Source organism: Mytilus trossulus, chromosome 5, assembly GCF_036588685.1.
Source record: "Mytilus trossulus isolate FHL-02 chromosome 5, PNRI_Mtr1.1.1.hap1, whole genome shotgun sequence".
Classification (NCBI taxonomy): domain Eukaryota; kingdom Metazoa; phylum Mollusca; class Bivalvia; order Mytilida; family Mytilidae; genus Mytilus; species Mytilus trossulus.
In genome coordinates, this window is record NC_086377.1 from 11,448,661 (window position 1) to 11,462,834 (window position 14,174).

A 14,174-nucleotide genomic window follows, 5' to 3' on the forward strand; every position below is an offset into this window, starting at 1 on the left:
AACCATTGAGGAGGTTATAATTGGAAGTGAAAAGTATTCTTTTTAAGATATTCATATTCATTTTATATTTGTTTATTTGAAAATGAACTGTTACTCATTATTTTGTTCAATTCCTAGTAGTAACAGAAAACATATAAATTTTTATATTTGGTTTAAAAATATTTTTGTTTGAAAAGTTAATCAAAATATTAAGTCGAAAAGTATGTCTCCATGCAAAATTATCCATCCCTCTACAGGTGGTATCTTAATATAAACACATCTTATTCTTAAAGTATCAACACTAACCATCACTAACAATTGGTACTTAGTTAAATAGGTTGAAAGGATGGAAGACGAGAGAGGGAGAGAAATGAGGGGGAGAAGGGAGGGGAAAGGGTGAGAGAGAATAGAGACTGATGGAGTGAGTTTTCAGATAAGGGTTTAAGGTACTAGTCTAGTAGAGGGATAGGTCTTCTTTAAAAATTAATGCATTCAGTCAAAAAAGAGAACTTCTTGTTAACAATATGAATATGAGTAGGGATACAAACCAATTTTTATTTTTGGTATGCAAATCCAGTCTGAAAGTCCTTGTTTTAAAATAATGGGTCTATTACATTTCTTCATTATTTCCAAGTCTAAAATTTTTGTGATCCCAGTGGCCAATCCGGGGGTTAGGGTTGGAACCCCCCTCCCTTTTTTTTTTAATGATAAAGCATTTGAATGGGGATATATATATTTAAAACCTCCACTTTCTCCTGGGTTGGATCCCCCTTTATTTAAAGATTGCTGGTTCCTCTCCTGAACATTTCTCCCTTCCTATTTGGTAAAGACATTATATTGTGTCCATAGTATATGGATGCCCCATCCGCACTATCATTTTCTATGTTCATTAAATGGCATTAAAATTAAAAAGATGATATCCTAGGGAACATGTGTACTAAGTTTCAAGTTGATTGGACTTCAACTTCATCAAAAACTACCTCAACCAAAAACTTTAACCTGAAGCGGGACAGACAAACAAACAGACGCTCAGACCAGAAAACATAATGCCCATAAATGAGGCATAATAAATGTTTGCCTTGGAAAACTCCCTTTAATAATTTGTATAACAACAGGCAGTCTAGCCTGTCATAATTCAGTAACTACCAAGTTATTTATCTTTTCTGGAAAGATATGACTGTTTTAACACCACTTGTAGTACTCCTACCTATTACAAGGCTGCCAGTTTTTATTGATGGCGGAAGCCATATAAATGGAACCTGAAAAAACACAGACCTTCAGTGTCTTTAAATGTTGTCCAAAGTTTCTGTTGAAATGTGTGTACTGGTTTAAGGTATTGCTGATTAAAAGTGTTGACGTCTGATTAAACACAAAAACATCCTTTACCAAATTGTTCTATTCAGGGGGAGATAAACATATTGAAATAAATCAAGGGGAGATAAACTTATTGAAATAAATCCTTTACAACAACTTTGGATCAATACCTTATAAATGGGTACTCGGATAATATTTTGGGAAAGATTTTCAGAAAAGCAATTTAAAAATCTGTTAAAGGTATATTCTCAATTTATAAAATAATTGGTCCAGTGATCAATGAAGAATGTAAAGATGATCATGATGTGATAAGAATGCCAATGAGATGTGGTTAATATGCCAATGAGATGTGGTCAATATGCCAATGGGATGTGGTAATAAAGCTAATGAGATGTGCTAAGAATGCCAATGTGATGTGCTAAGAATGCCAATGAGATGTGGTCAATATGCCAATGAGATGTGGTAATAAAGCTAATGAGATGTGCTAAGAATGCCAATGAGATGTGCAAAAAATGCCAAGGAGATGTGCTTAGAATGCCAATAAGATGTTGTTAATCCAACTAATGAGATGCGCTTAGAATGCAAATGAGATGTGGTATAAAGCTAATGAGATGTGCTTAGAAAGCCAATGAGTTGTGGTAATAAAGCTAATGAGATGCACTAAGAATGCAAATGAGTTGTGGTAATAAAGCTTATGAGATGCACTTATAAGAATGTAAATGAGATGTGGTAATAATTAAAGCTAATGAGATGTGGTAGTAAAGCTAATGAGATGCACTTATAAGAATGCACATGAGATGTGGTAATAAAGCTAATGAGTTGCACTAAGAATGCAAATGAGATGTGGTAGTAAAGCTAATGAGATGTGCTTAGAAAGCCAATGAGATGTGGTAATAAGACTAATGAGATGTGACAATAAAGTTAACGAGATGTGCTAAGAATGCCAATGAGATGTGATCAATATGCCAATGAGATGTGGTAATAAAGCTAATGAGATGTGGTAATAAAGCTAATGAGATGTGCTAAGAATGCCAATGAGATGTGCAAAAAATGCCAAGGAGATGTGCTTAGATTGCCAATAAGATGTGTTAATCCAACTAATGAGATGCGCTAAGAATGCAAATGAGATGTGGTATAAAGCTAATGAGATGTGCTTAGAAAGCCAATGAGATGTGGGAATAAAGCTAATGAGAGGCACTAAGAATGCAAATGAGTTGTGGTAATAAAGCTTATGAGATGCACTTATAAGAATGTAAATGAGATGTGGTAATAAAGCTAATGAGATGTGGTAGTAAAGCTAATGATATGCACTTATAAGAATGCACATGAGATGTGGTAATAAAGCTAATGAGTTGCACTAAGAATGCAAATGAGATGTGGTAGTAAAGCTAATGAGATGTGCTTAGAAAGCCAATGAGATGTGGTAATTAGACTAATGAGATGTGACAATAAAGTTAATGAGATGTGCTAAGAATGCCAATGAGATGTGGTTAAAATGCCAATGAGATGTGATCAATATGCCAATGAGATGTGGTAATAAAGCTAATGAGATGCACTAAGAATGCAAATGAGTTGTGGTAATAAAGCTCATGAGATGCACTTATAAGAATGTAAATGAGATGTGGTAATAAAGCTAATGAGATGCACTTATAAGAATGTAAATGAGATGTGGTAATAAAGCTAATGAGATGCACTTATAAGAATGTAAATGAGATGTGGTAATAAAGCTAATGAGATGCACTTATAAGAATGTAAATGAGATGTGGTAATAAAGCTAATGAGATGCACTTATAAGAATGTAAATGAGATGTGGTAATAAAGCTAATGAGATGCACTTATAAGAATGCACATGAGATGTGGTAATAAAACTAATGAGTTGCACTAAGAATGCAAATGAGATGTGGTAGTAAAGTTAATGAGATGTGCTTAGAAAGCCAATGAGATGTGGTAATAAAGCTAATGAGATATGCTTAGAATGCCAATGAGATTTGGTAATAAAGCTAATGAGATGTGGTAATAAAGCTGATGAGATGTGACAATAAAGTTAATGAGATGCACTTATAAGAATGCACATGAGTTGTGGTAATAAAGCTTATGAGATGTGGTAGTAAAGCTAATGAGATGCACTTATAAGAATGCACATGAGATGTGGTAATAAAGCTAATGAGTTACACTAAGAATGCCAATGAGATGTGGTAGTAAATCTAATGAGATATGCTTAGAATGCCAATGAGATTTGGTAATAAAGCTAATGAGATGTGGTCATTAAGCTAATGGGATGTGCTAAGAATGCCAATGAGATATGCTAAAAATGCCAATGAGATGTGCTTAGAATGCCAATAAGATTTGTTAATACAACTAATGAGATGCGCTAAGAATGCAAATGAGATATGGTATAAAGCTAATGAGATGTGCTTTGAAAGCCAATGAGATGTGGTAATAAAGTTAATGAGATGTGGTAATAAAGTTAATGAGATATGGTAATAAAGCTAATGAGAGGTGGTAATAAAGCTAATGAGATGTTGCAATAATGCTAATGAGATGTGGCAATAAAGTTAATGAGATGTGCTACGAATGCACATAAGATGTGGTAGTAAAGCTAATGAGATGCACTTATAAGTATTCAAATGAGATGTGGTAATGAAGCTAATGAGTTGCACTAAGAATGCAAATGAGATGTGGTAATAAAACTAATGAGATGTGGTAGAAAGGCTAATGAGATTTGGTAATAAAGCTAAATAGACGTGGTAATAGTGCCAATGAGATGTGCTAAAAATGCCAATGAGTGGTGATATTTATGCAAATTCAATTTGGTAAGAATGCCAATGAGATGTGGTAATAAAGCTAATGAGATGTAGTAAGAAGGCCAATGAGAACTATCCACCACAGATAAAACCACAAGGCTGTAAGAGTTATCTTTCTTTCATTTGAATTTTATGTATACTTTGTAAACCTTGTAAGCTCCCCTACAGCTGATAGTTAAACATTTTCATCATTTTATGATTAAAGTTACCCTTTCTTTTAATAAAATTATTTTATGAATAAACTTTTATAAATAAGCAAGATGAAAAAGCTTGCTATAATTCCAAATTTAAAATTTTCTGAAAAAAAAACCCTTAAATAACCACTCGATTTTTTTGCCAATTTAAAAAAAAGATATACCAGTAATGACACGAGGATAGATGTGTGGAATCAAATAGGTAACAACTATAGTGATAATAAAATATTATAATAATTACCAGTTTTAAATGTATTGACTTAATGGACTTATTGTGTGATGTTATATGTGACCAGTCAGAATAGTGGACAATGAAATATTCAAATGATGAAACTGACTGACTTTAAGTGAATAGACTAAATTCAGGATTGAACAGCCTTGGAATTGGACCGACAAGTAAATATTGACAAACGCCTTGGAATTGGACCTACAAGTAAATATTGACACCAGCCTTGGAACCAGCAAGTGAATTATTGACATTTATATTGATGTGACCAGTATTCATGTAGATGGACAGTGCTAGTGAACTATAAACTGATAAATCTCACAGAAAGGCACATTACAACTGGGTCTGAAGCTGTTACATGCAAAAGACGAGGTAATTATACTCAAAATACAAACATTACACTGAATGTGATTACATGTAGATGTAAAAAAAGATGTGGTATGATTGCCAATGAGACAACTCTCCACAAGAGACCAAATTACACAAAATAATAACAATTTTAGGTCACTGTACAGCCTTCAACAATGAGCAAAGCCCATACCACATAGTCCACTATAAAGGGCCCTGAAATGACAATGTAAAACAATTCAAATGAGAAAATATAAAGGGCCTTTGAGTTTCTAACTTGTGTATTAAAAATTAACGAAAAAACAAATATGTAAAACTAAAACAAACGACAACGACTGATGTTTATTAACCTTATATAAGCAATAGGTTATTTTGAGTATTTAAAAAAGATAAATGTGTGATAGAGCCAAGGTCTTCATTACAAAAAAATCAGCCTGGCAAAATTTTAAAACAACATGTATGTACCTGATCGGATGTTTTATTATACTTGGGTGAAAAGTTGTCCTACTTTTAATTATACTGTGGATTCATTAATATTCTTTGGATAACAATTTTCGTGGGTAAAGGTAAACCACGAAATTAAATGTTCAACGAATGACAAATTTTCCATTGGCTTGTATGCAGTCTTCAGCAATACCACGAAATTAAATATCCAAGAACATGCAAGTTTTCCTCAATCCACAAAAATTGGTACCCACGAAAATAAATGAATCCAGAGTAATTAAAATTCCATATTTATAAGCATTTTTAAGAATGTAACTGTTCTACATAATTTTTTCTTCTTCAGATATCCAGAAAATTTTGAAGAATTGTATGATCTATAACAAGATCTGAGGAGAGTAGGACCTGGAAGTACTATATTACCAACTTCAAGGTGAGGTTTTACAGTAAAATAAAATGGTAATGAACACATGTTAAATCACAAAAATACTGGACGCCGAGGAAAATTCAAAACAGAAAGTCCATAATCAATTGGCAAAATCAAAAGCATAAACACATCAAAAGAATGGACTACAAATTTCATATTCCTGAATTAATTGGTACAAAGATGTACAGACATTTTCTTCTATAGAAAATGGTAGATTGAACCTGGTTTTATAGCGCTAAACCTCTCGCTTGTATGAAAATCCGAAAATTCCATTATATTGACAACGATGCGTGAATAAAACATGATAGGGTTACATGTCAAAATAGGGGTACAGCAGTCAACACCTTGTCACAATCTTAATTGCAACAAAAACAAACAAATTTTTAATAAAGAAGCACTAAAAAGGCATATATCACATTTAACAACCTCGTTCATTATGCTAATTATTTTGATTTTATTTATTTATGCCAAATAATAAATTGCTCCTACAATTATACAATGGAAACTTAATTATCATCATACTTTTTTTTTATCATACTGTTAAGTCTTGGCCAAATTATTTCAATGTTTGAATTTTGACAAGAAACATTGATACTAACTAGCAAGTTTTAATACTCTCATTCTGAGTTATAGGTACTGTTTAACACAAAAACTAAAATGTCATGGACAATTTCCTTTAAGCCCACCACCTTGTTCTAATTATGCATGAACTATTTGCCGCTGGACATTAAGCATGCAACAATCAATCAATCAATATTATATGTATAAATGAAGTGAATAGTTTCTGACATATCAATAAGAATTAAATATGTTATTTTGTCAATTTAATTTCCATGTTTTAATTGACATTTTGTTGTTTCTTAGTAGATTAACTGCTTGGGAATTTACAAATCAACTGATAAAGAAGAAGACTAATTTTTCCATTTAGATGAACTTGGAAACAATAATGGACAAACAATATAGTGTATTATTATTCTTGTTAAAATCAACAGAGAGAGAGGAAGGATAGGAGGGAGTCAATTGTAAAGATTTATTTCTTTTTAACCAGACATGTCGATTACATTAGAATTTCAGAGGCCTACAGTTTTAGCATTACAGGGCTTAAATGGTCATACATGAAAGTAGTTAAAGCAATTTAATGTTAAGACTTTGATGTGACCAGAGAGAACAATCATGCAGCTGGCATTGGTTTAAATCTCTTTTTTTAAAGATGTTTTGGTTACAAATAAATCTGTGTGGAACGTAAAAAAATGTAAAAAAATAATTTGTGGTATTTTGTACTGTTTCATTATGCAATCTTGAATACATTTATGATTACTATTTTTAAAGAAGTCTCATCATTAGAATGAGGATGGACAATGTTTTTAACATTTATTTGAGACAGAGTTTTGCATTATTTTATTAAAATAATTCAATTCTTTATCTATGGATGAAGGACAAACAGGGAAAACAGACAAAGCTTTTATTCTATGATTTTCAAATTGTATTTATTTACATTTGATTGATTAGTTGAAGATTAACTACAAGTATTCAGCATAGTACAAAATTTAGGATGCACTGCAAGTGTATCTTTATAGTTATCATCACACTATGTCCAATCTAGATGTACAACACTCTTTTTTATAGTGTTCTGTAAATTATCAGGAACACCAGTTGTGATGAATGGAAAGACTGGCAGGCTGAGATTATACAAGGGGAGGGAATACCCCTGCTTATCTTTTCATACTGGTTAGTTCCTTTGGTAAAGGTTTTGTACAAATGTTGTTCATATCAGATGTATACGTTTTGAATAGAGTTGTTATTTAGAGCTCTGTAAAAAAAAAAAAAAGAAAAAAAGAAAAAGAAAAAAAAAGAAAGAAAAAAAAAAAAAAAAAAAAAAAGAGAAAAAAAGAATTGTAAACAGAGTTCTAGATAATAACTGGGTGGTATGAAATGCGGGTTAAATATTTTCGGTTTATTTACAATAATTTTTTTTTTATATGCATCTGATAATTTTGTGTATAAAATGTTTTGTTATTTTTTACAGAATTGCTTTAGTTGCCTTCCTGACTAACATTTATTGGTGAATGGAGAGACTAGCAGGCTGAGATTGAGGGGTAAGGGGAGGGATTACCCCTGCTTTTCTCTTCATACTTGTAAATTCTGTCACTGCACAGAAGGTCAACAATTAAGAATAATTAGTTATCATTTTTTTATGTATCAATGTAAGTTAGATTGATAAGTTATATCAGATGTATATAAAGTAAGATGAAAGTATTATTTAGAGCTCTGTAAAAAAAAAAGCTTGTAAACAGAGGTCTAGATAATGCATTAAGGGGTTTGGTTTGGAATGGGGATTTCGAATTTTATTTAGAGGTCATCATCTACAAAAATGCATCTGATATTATTTGCCCCAAGCCCAATTTCGTGTCCCAAATATAATGACTACAGAATAATGGTGACAGCTTGGTCAACATCCTTATTTTAAGTTTGATTCACCCCTCCTTTCGTCACCTACCCCACCTCATCCCCACCCTTTTAATAAGTAGTTATAGGTTAAGGTTTCTTATTGGGATTAATAATTGATTGATTGATCTTAATTAAGTGTCACATAATTATTAAGATACTCATTTCTGTGTAACAAGATTAATCTCAAATATTTGAAGGTGTTTTGATCAAGTTTTATTAAACTCAAGATGTTTAGTATTTCATCAGCTCTGTCAAATACAAAATAGAAATTTACCTCTATAGATATATCTGCATTTTATATGCTACAACATTTTGCCTGTTTTACAAAGATTTATCTTACCAAATGAAAAACCCTGTCCATGAAATTGATTTAATTGAACTTTCACACTGTTGATAACAACCCTGTTTGTTCATGACAATTTTACATGTGGTAGTTTCGTTGTAATATATAGTTCTTCCACTAACAACCCTGTTTGTTCGTGACAATTTTACTCTTGAAATATCTGTTACAATTACACACCCATGCTTTTTCCCCTATAGGTTTTTTAATGCAGGGTGCATGTTTTTCTATGTTACAATATGTTTGTCTCTGTTTTTAATAAAGAACAATTACAAAGAAATGTTTCTGTTTGTTGAAAAATTGAAAAGTCCTTATATTCTTCAAAGGTATGAGTTTGTTACAAATATCTTGACCCTAGCATAATTCATCAATTTGGATGACCAACTATGTCCTTGAGGCTAGGACAGACATAAAACTGGTATCTGCAGCTTCAATGCCAAGAACACAATCCATTTAGAAGAAGTGCTTGTCTGTCATATTTGTTTTTCATAAATTATTTGGTTATAAATAAGTCTGGTAATTCTTGTTTGAATCATCCCCCTTGTTTTGTCCTAGGGGTTACTAGTATATAGAAAACTTCCTGGTATATAGCATTTTGCTCAATGTTGAAGGCTGTACAGCAACATTTAGCTGCTTATGATCTGCGTCAATTGAACTTTGGAGCACATATAGACTAGTTGTCTCATCAGCAATCATACCACATCTTATTTTATAGACTGGTTTGCTGGAGTCAGAATATTAATTAAGGGTATGTTGATCTATTTTGAGGTTAAAATGTCGAAAGCCACAGATCAAAAATGGAAGTGAAAGTTTTTTTGGGGAACTTTAAGGAATTGTGCTGAAATTTAATCTGTATTTGGATTCATTGGCTAGTGGTAGTACTTTATAGAACCACAACCTTCGACAGGAAAACTGACAATTATAGTCCATTAAGATTAGTTAAGTGCACTTGCCACATGGAGGCTTCAAACGTACATCCTCTGCATTTAAAGGCTAGTGATGCAGTAGTTTTAACTACTCCGACAACAATGTCACCATTTAGGTCCGACAATGCCACCGGCCATTTAGGTCCTATCAAATATGATGTCTAAGGTTCAAGGTCACATATACCAAACAAACTAAAAGCAGTGTAGAAGCAATGTTTTCGCACAAAGAACCTTGCTAGGAAGTAAACTTAGTGCTGGAGTTTCTCGCTACATTTAAGACCCATTTGTGGTCTTCGGCTGTTGTCTGCTCTATGGTCGGGTTGTTGTCGATTTGACATATTCCGCATTTCCTTTCTCAATTTATTATTAGATATGGTAAATCAAGCAGATCAAATTTATTCGTTCATTGTGTAATCATACGTTTTTTGATTGAGTTAAGTCTGCCAATTGATATTTTATCGTGTGTTTTTCTACGTTGTGATGTTGTTTCAGAAAAAGGGAGAAGGTTTGGATCCATTAAAACGTTTAATCCCGTTGCAAATGTTTGCACCTGTCCTAAGTCAGGAATCTGATGTACAGTAGTTGTCGTTTGTTTGTTTCTCGTTTCTTGTTTTGTTTATATAGATTAGACCGTTGGTTTTCCCGTTTGAATGGTTTTACACTAGTAATTTCGGGGCCCTTTATAGCTTGTTGTTCGGTGTGAGCCAAGGATCCGTGTTGAAGGCCGTACTTTAACCTATAATGGTTTACTTTTTAAATTGTTATTTGGATGGAGAGTTGTCTCATTGGCACTCACACCACATCTTCCTATATCTATGGAAGACCCCAAATAATTTGTTAGTATACATATAAGGGTAATTCATTTCAGGACGATACCTTTGGAAAATTTCACAACAATTGAGACTATTTTAGTGGTATGATTTCAACAATATTTTACGTATTATATAAAAATTCTATTCCAAATCAATCCATATGTAAAAAAAAACAAACATGAATGATTCCCAATTATTGGAGAGCCAACACATGAAGCATCTATGCTTGAGATTACATGTATAAATTTGCTAATAAGTAAATTCAAGGAGAACCACTATTGGTAGGTCAGTGGTATTTGATATGCAATTGTATTAGCGCACATATCAAGTTCATGAAGATTATTGGCCTTGCCCCATCAGTCATGGTCTATTGACTTAGAAATTTGAGCTGCATTTACATGTTTTGTGATTGTCTGCATCTCATTTCCATGGCATTTTTTTTTGCCCAGCCCCCTCAGTCTTTAAATTGCATAGTTTACATTTTGAAGTTGTAATTAGATCAGTTTATGATTACTGTAAATTCAGAAATCATTGTGTGCATTTATTTAATATTGAGATTTTGTCAGTTTAGACTTTTAATTTTTACGATTTTTGAGAAAAAATCCTGTTTAATTCGTACAAAATATTTCAAATTGCGAGATTAAATTATTGGGTTTACAACTTTGTCACATTTTTCGCAATAATAAAAACCTCGCAATAATTTCTGACTTTAAATTAACCAATAACACTAAGTCAATGATATTTAGTATGCAATTGTAATAGAATACCCTCTTATATGGCCCTTCCACCCATAGTTTATTAACTTGGAAACTTTTGCATTGTTTAGATGTTAAAGTTTGTGTTTGTCAGTTAAAGGGAACTTACATATGAGCAGTCAATGGTATTTGGTACGCAGTTGTATTGGCATTTACAATTTTCAAAGAGGTTATTCAGCCCTTGACCTTCAGTCATGTAAAAAAAAAGAAGATGTGGTATGATTGCCAATGAGGCAACTCTCCAAAAGAGATATGTAGATTTTGAAAATTTGCTTACATTTTTAAAGAACTAAATACAGCCAAAGACCATATATAGACGATACAAAAGACACTTCTCAAGCTCATTGCGATTTCGATAATAACATCGATGAAATCCTTAATCTGCCGATAACTGAAGATGAAATTTTAAAGTGCGTAAAAAAGCTGAAAAACAACAAAGCCTGTTCAGATGGTAAAATTATCAAGGAATACATAAAATCTTCGCTTGGTCAGTATATAGAACTTTATGTCAAATTGTTCAATCTTATCTTTGAATCGGGGACAATTCCTGAATCATGGGTGATTGGGACCATTAAACCATTTTACAAAAATAAAGGTGATAAATACAACCCTAAAATTTATCGCCCGATTACAATTGTTAGCTGTTTTGGAAAACTATTTACTTCAATCTTAAATGCAAGACTAATAAAATTTTCGGAAGAAACATTATTGATTAAGGAAAATCAATTTGGTTTTCGTGAAGGTTATTCAACAACTGATTGCATGTTCGTTTTGCATTCATTTTTTGAAATTCTAAGAAATAAGAAAAAAAAGCTCTTTTGTGCATTTGTTGATTTTGAGAAGGCATTTGACACTCAGTCTGTTCGACGGGATGCTCTGTGGTATAAAATGCTTTTAAGTAAAATAAGTGGCAAAATGTACAACATTATCTTTAATATGTATCAAAATATCAAATCATGTTTAATATATAATGGTAAAAAATCTGTTTTTTTTCCATGCGAAAATGATGTTCGACAGGGTGAAATTCTATCACCCTTTTTTTTTTTTTTTTTAAATGACTTAGAAGATTTTCTATGCCAAGAAAATGTGATTGGTCTACAAACAGTAAGCAAAGACATTGAAACAAAGTTAGATATTTATTTAAATTTATTTGCTATACTTTATGCTGATGGGGCGTATGACATTAGCGCCGATTTTGAATATATACATTCTTTCATTTGCGCCGATTTCATTTTTTCATTTGCGCCGATTTTATAACTGCTCCTAATTAGATTTACAGGTAAGTTAATACTTGTACATATACTGTACTATACCATTGGTAAAAAATCTGGTTATAAATGTTGTTCAGTTATGTTAGTTTTGATTCATATATTGTTCTGAAACTTCGTTGTAACACGATGGACATATTGCACACTGAAACGGGCCGAGGAGTCAAGTCTTTAATCATCGAGAGCCATACATATCGGAATGTCAGTGTCCTGATACATAACAACATAGCTTACTATAATGTACCATAAAATCGTGTAAAACCAGTTTCCCCACGGATTTTATTGTCAAAAAGACAGAACAATCATAACCATGTGGCAGATATCCGACAGACAGAGGCTAAAGAACTACGGGTACGGTCATGGAAAAGTTTGGAGATGTATCTTGTAGGCGTTATTCTACCTCCCCGTGGTGAGCAGGGGACATCACTTACATACACGTTATGATTGATAATTCATTAAATTTGTACAAGTGGCTAACGAAAGAGGTCTCTAATGAATGAAAAATATACATGACTTGGAAAGAGAGTTCTCTCATTAGCACTCATATCACATCTTCTTATATCTGTTCACCTGTAATTTACCTGTAAAAAAAATCGGCGCAAATGAAAATAAAAATCGGCGCAAATGAAATGCAGATCGGCGCAAATGCAAAACGCCGTGCTGATGACACGATCATACTTGCCGAAACGGCGACTGATCTCCAGGCCTCCTTAGATAAATTTAATACGTATTGTAACATATGAGGACTCAAGGTGAACGTTAAAAAAACAAAGATAGTGTTTTTTAAAAAGGGAAGATTACAAAAGAATTTAATGTTTAAATATAATAACTCAAACATATATATTGTTAAAGACTTTAATTATTTAGGGGTACATTTTTCAAGAACTGGGAGTTTTAAAACGGGCAAACTTCATTTGGCAGAAAAGGCTATTAACGCAATGTACGATGTCTTACGAAAAGGAAGAAAACATAATCTTTCTATTAGCTGTCAACTTGATCTTTTTGACAAACTTGTTAAACCAATTCTTTTATATGGCTGTGAAATATGGGGATATGAAAATATTGACATCCTGGAAAAAGTTCATTAAAAATTTTGTAAACTCCTTCTCCATTTTAAACCTACTACACCTAACTATGTTATATTTGGGGAACTCGGTCGATACCTCTTAATATTGATATAAAAATCAGAATGATATCATATTGGATAATAATAATATTAAAAGGCAAACAAGAAAAACTATGCTTCATTGTGTTTAAATTACTGCTGAAATTAGAAAATGATTCCACTTTAAGATCTTCATGGATAAATTATATTTCCAACATTTTTAATGAATGTGGTCTCTCCTACATATGGAGTTATCAAAATTTTTACAATTATGATTGGCTAAAACATACGATTAGAACTAGTCTCCAAGACCAATTTATTCAAACTTTGAGTTCAAATATTAATAACAGTCCGAAAACGGTTAACTATTGCATTTATAAAGAAAGTTTTGCTTTCGAAAACTATATCAACAAGCTAGACGATAAAGACGTTTTCACTCTTTGTAGATTTAGAACCGTAAATTACAAGCTCCCAATAGAATCTGGTAGATGAAAAAACATACCCAGAGAAAATTGAACTTGTAACTTATGTAATAGTAATGAAATTGGAAATGAATTTCACTATATTTTAGAATGTACATATTTTTCCGAAGAAAGGAAAGAATGTTTAGATGAAAAATTCTGTACCAACATTGATACTCTAAAGTCTAAAGCAATTATGAATTTTTCGAAACAATCAAAACTTAAAAAGCTGTGTAAGCTCATTAGAATCATTAATACAGAAATAGATTCTCTCTGATAAAATGGAATCCTCCAAACCTATGCATTCTTCCTTCTTTATTTGCTGT

General features: G+C 32.2%; 1 long non-coding RNA gene across 1 annotated transcript; it reads left to right on the forward strand.

Moving 5' to 3' along the window:
- The first annotated feature begins 398 nt into the window (after nt 1-398).
- LOC134718516 (uncharacterized) lies at nt 399-7,556 on the forward strand. The gene is made up of 3 exons (XR_010107404.1): nt 399-4,889; nt 5,653-5,739; nt 6,598-7,556. It is a non-coding gene; the product is annotated as an uncharacterized LOC134718516 (long non-coding RNA).
- Nucleotides 7,557-14,174: the final 6,618 nt, after the last annotated feature.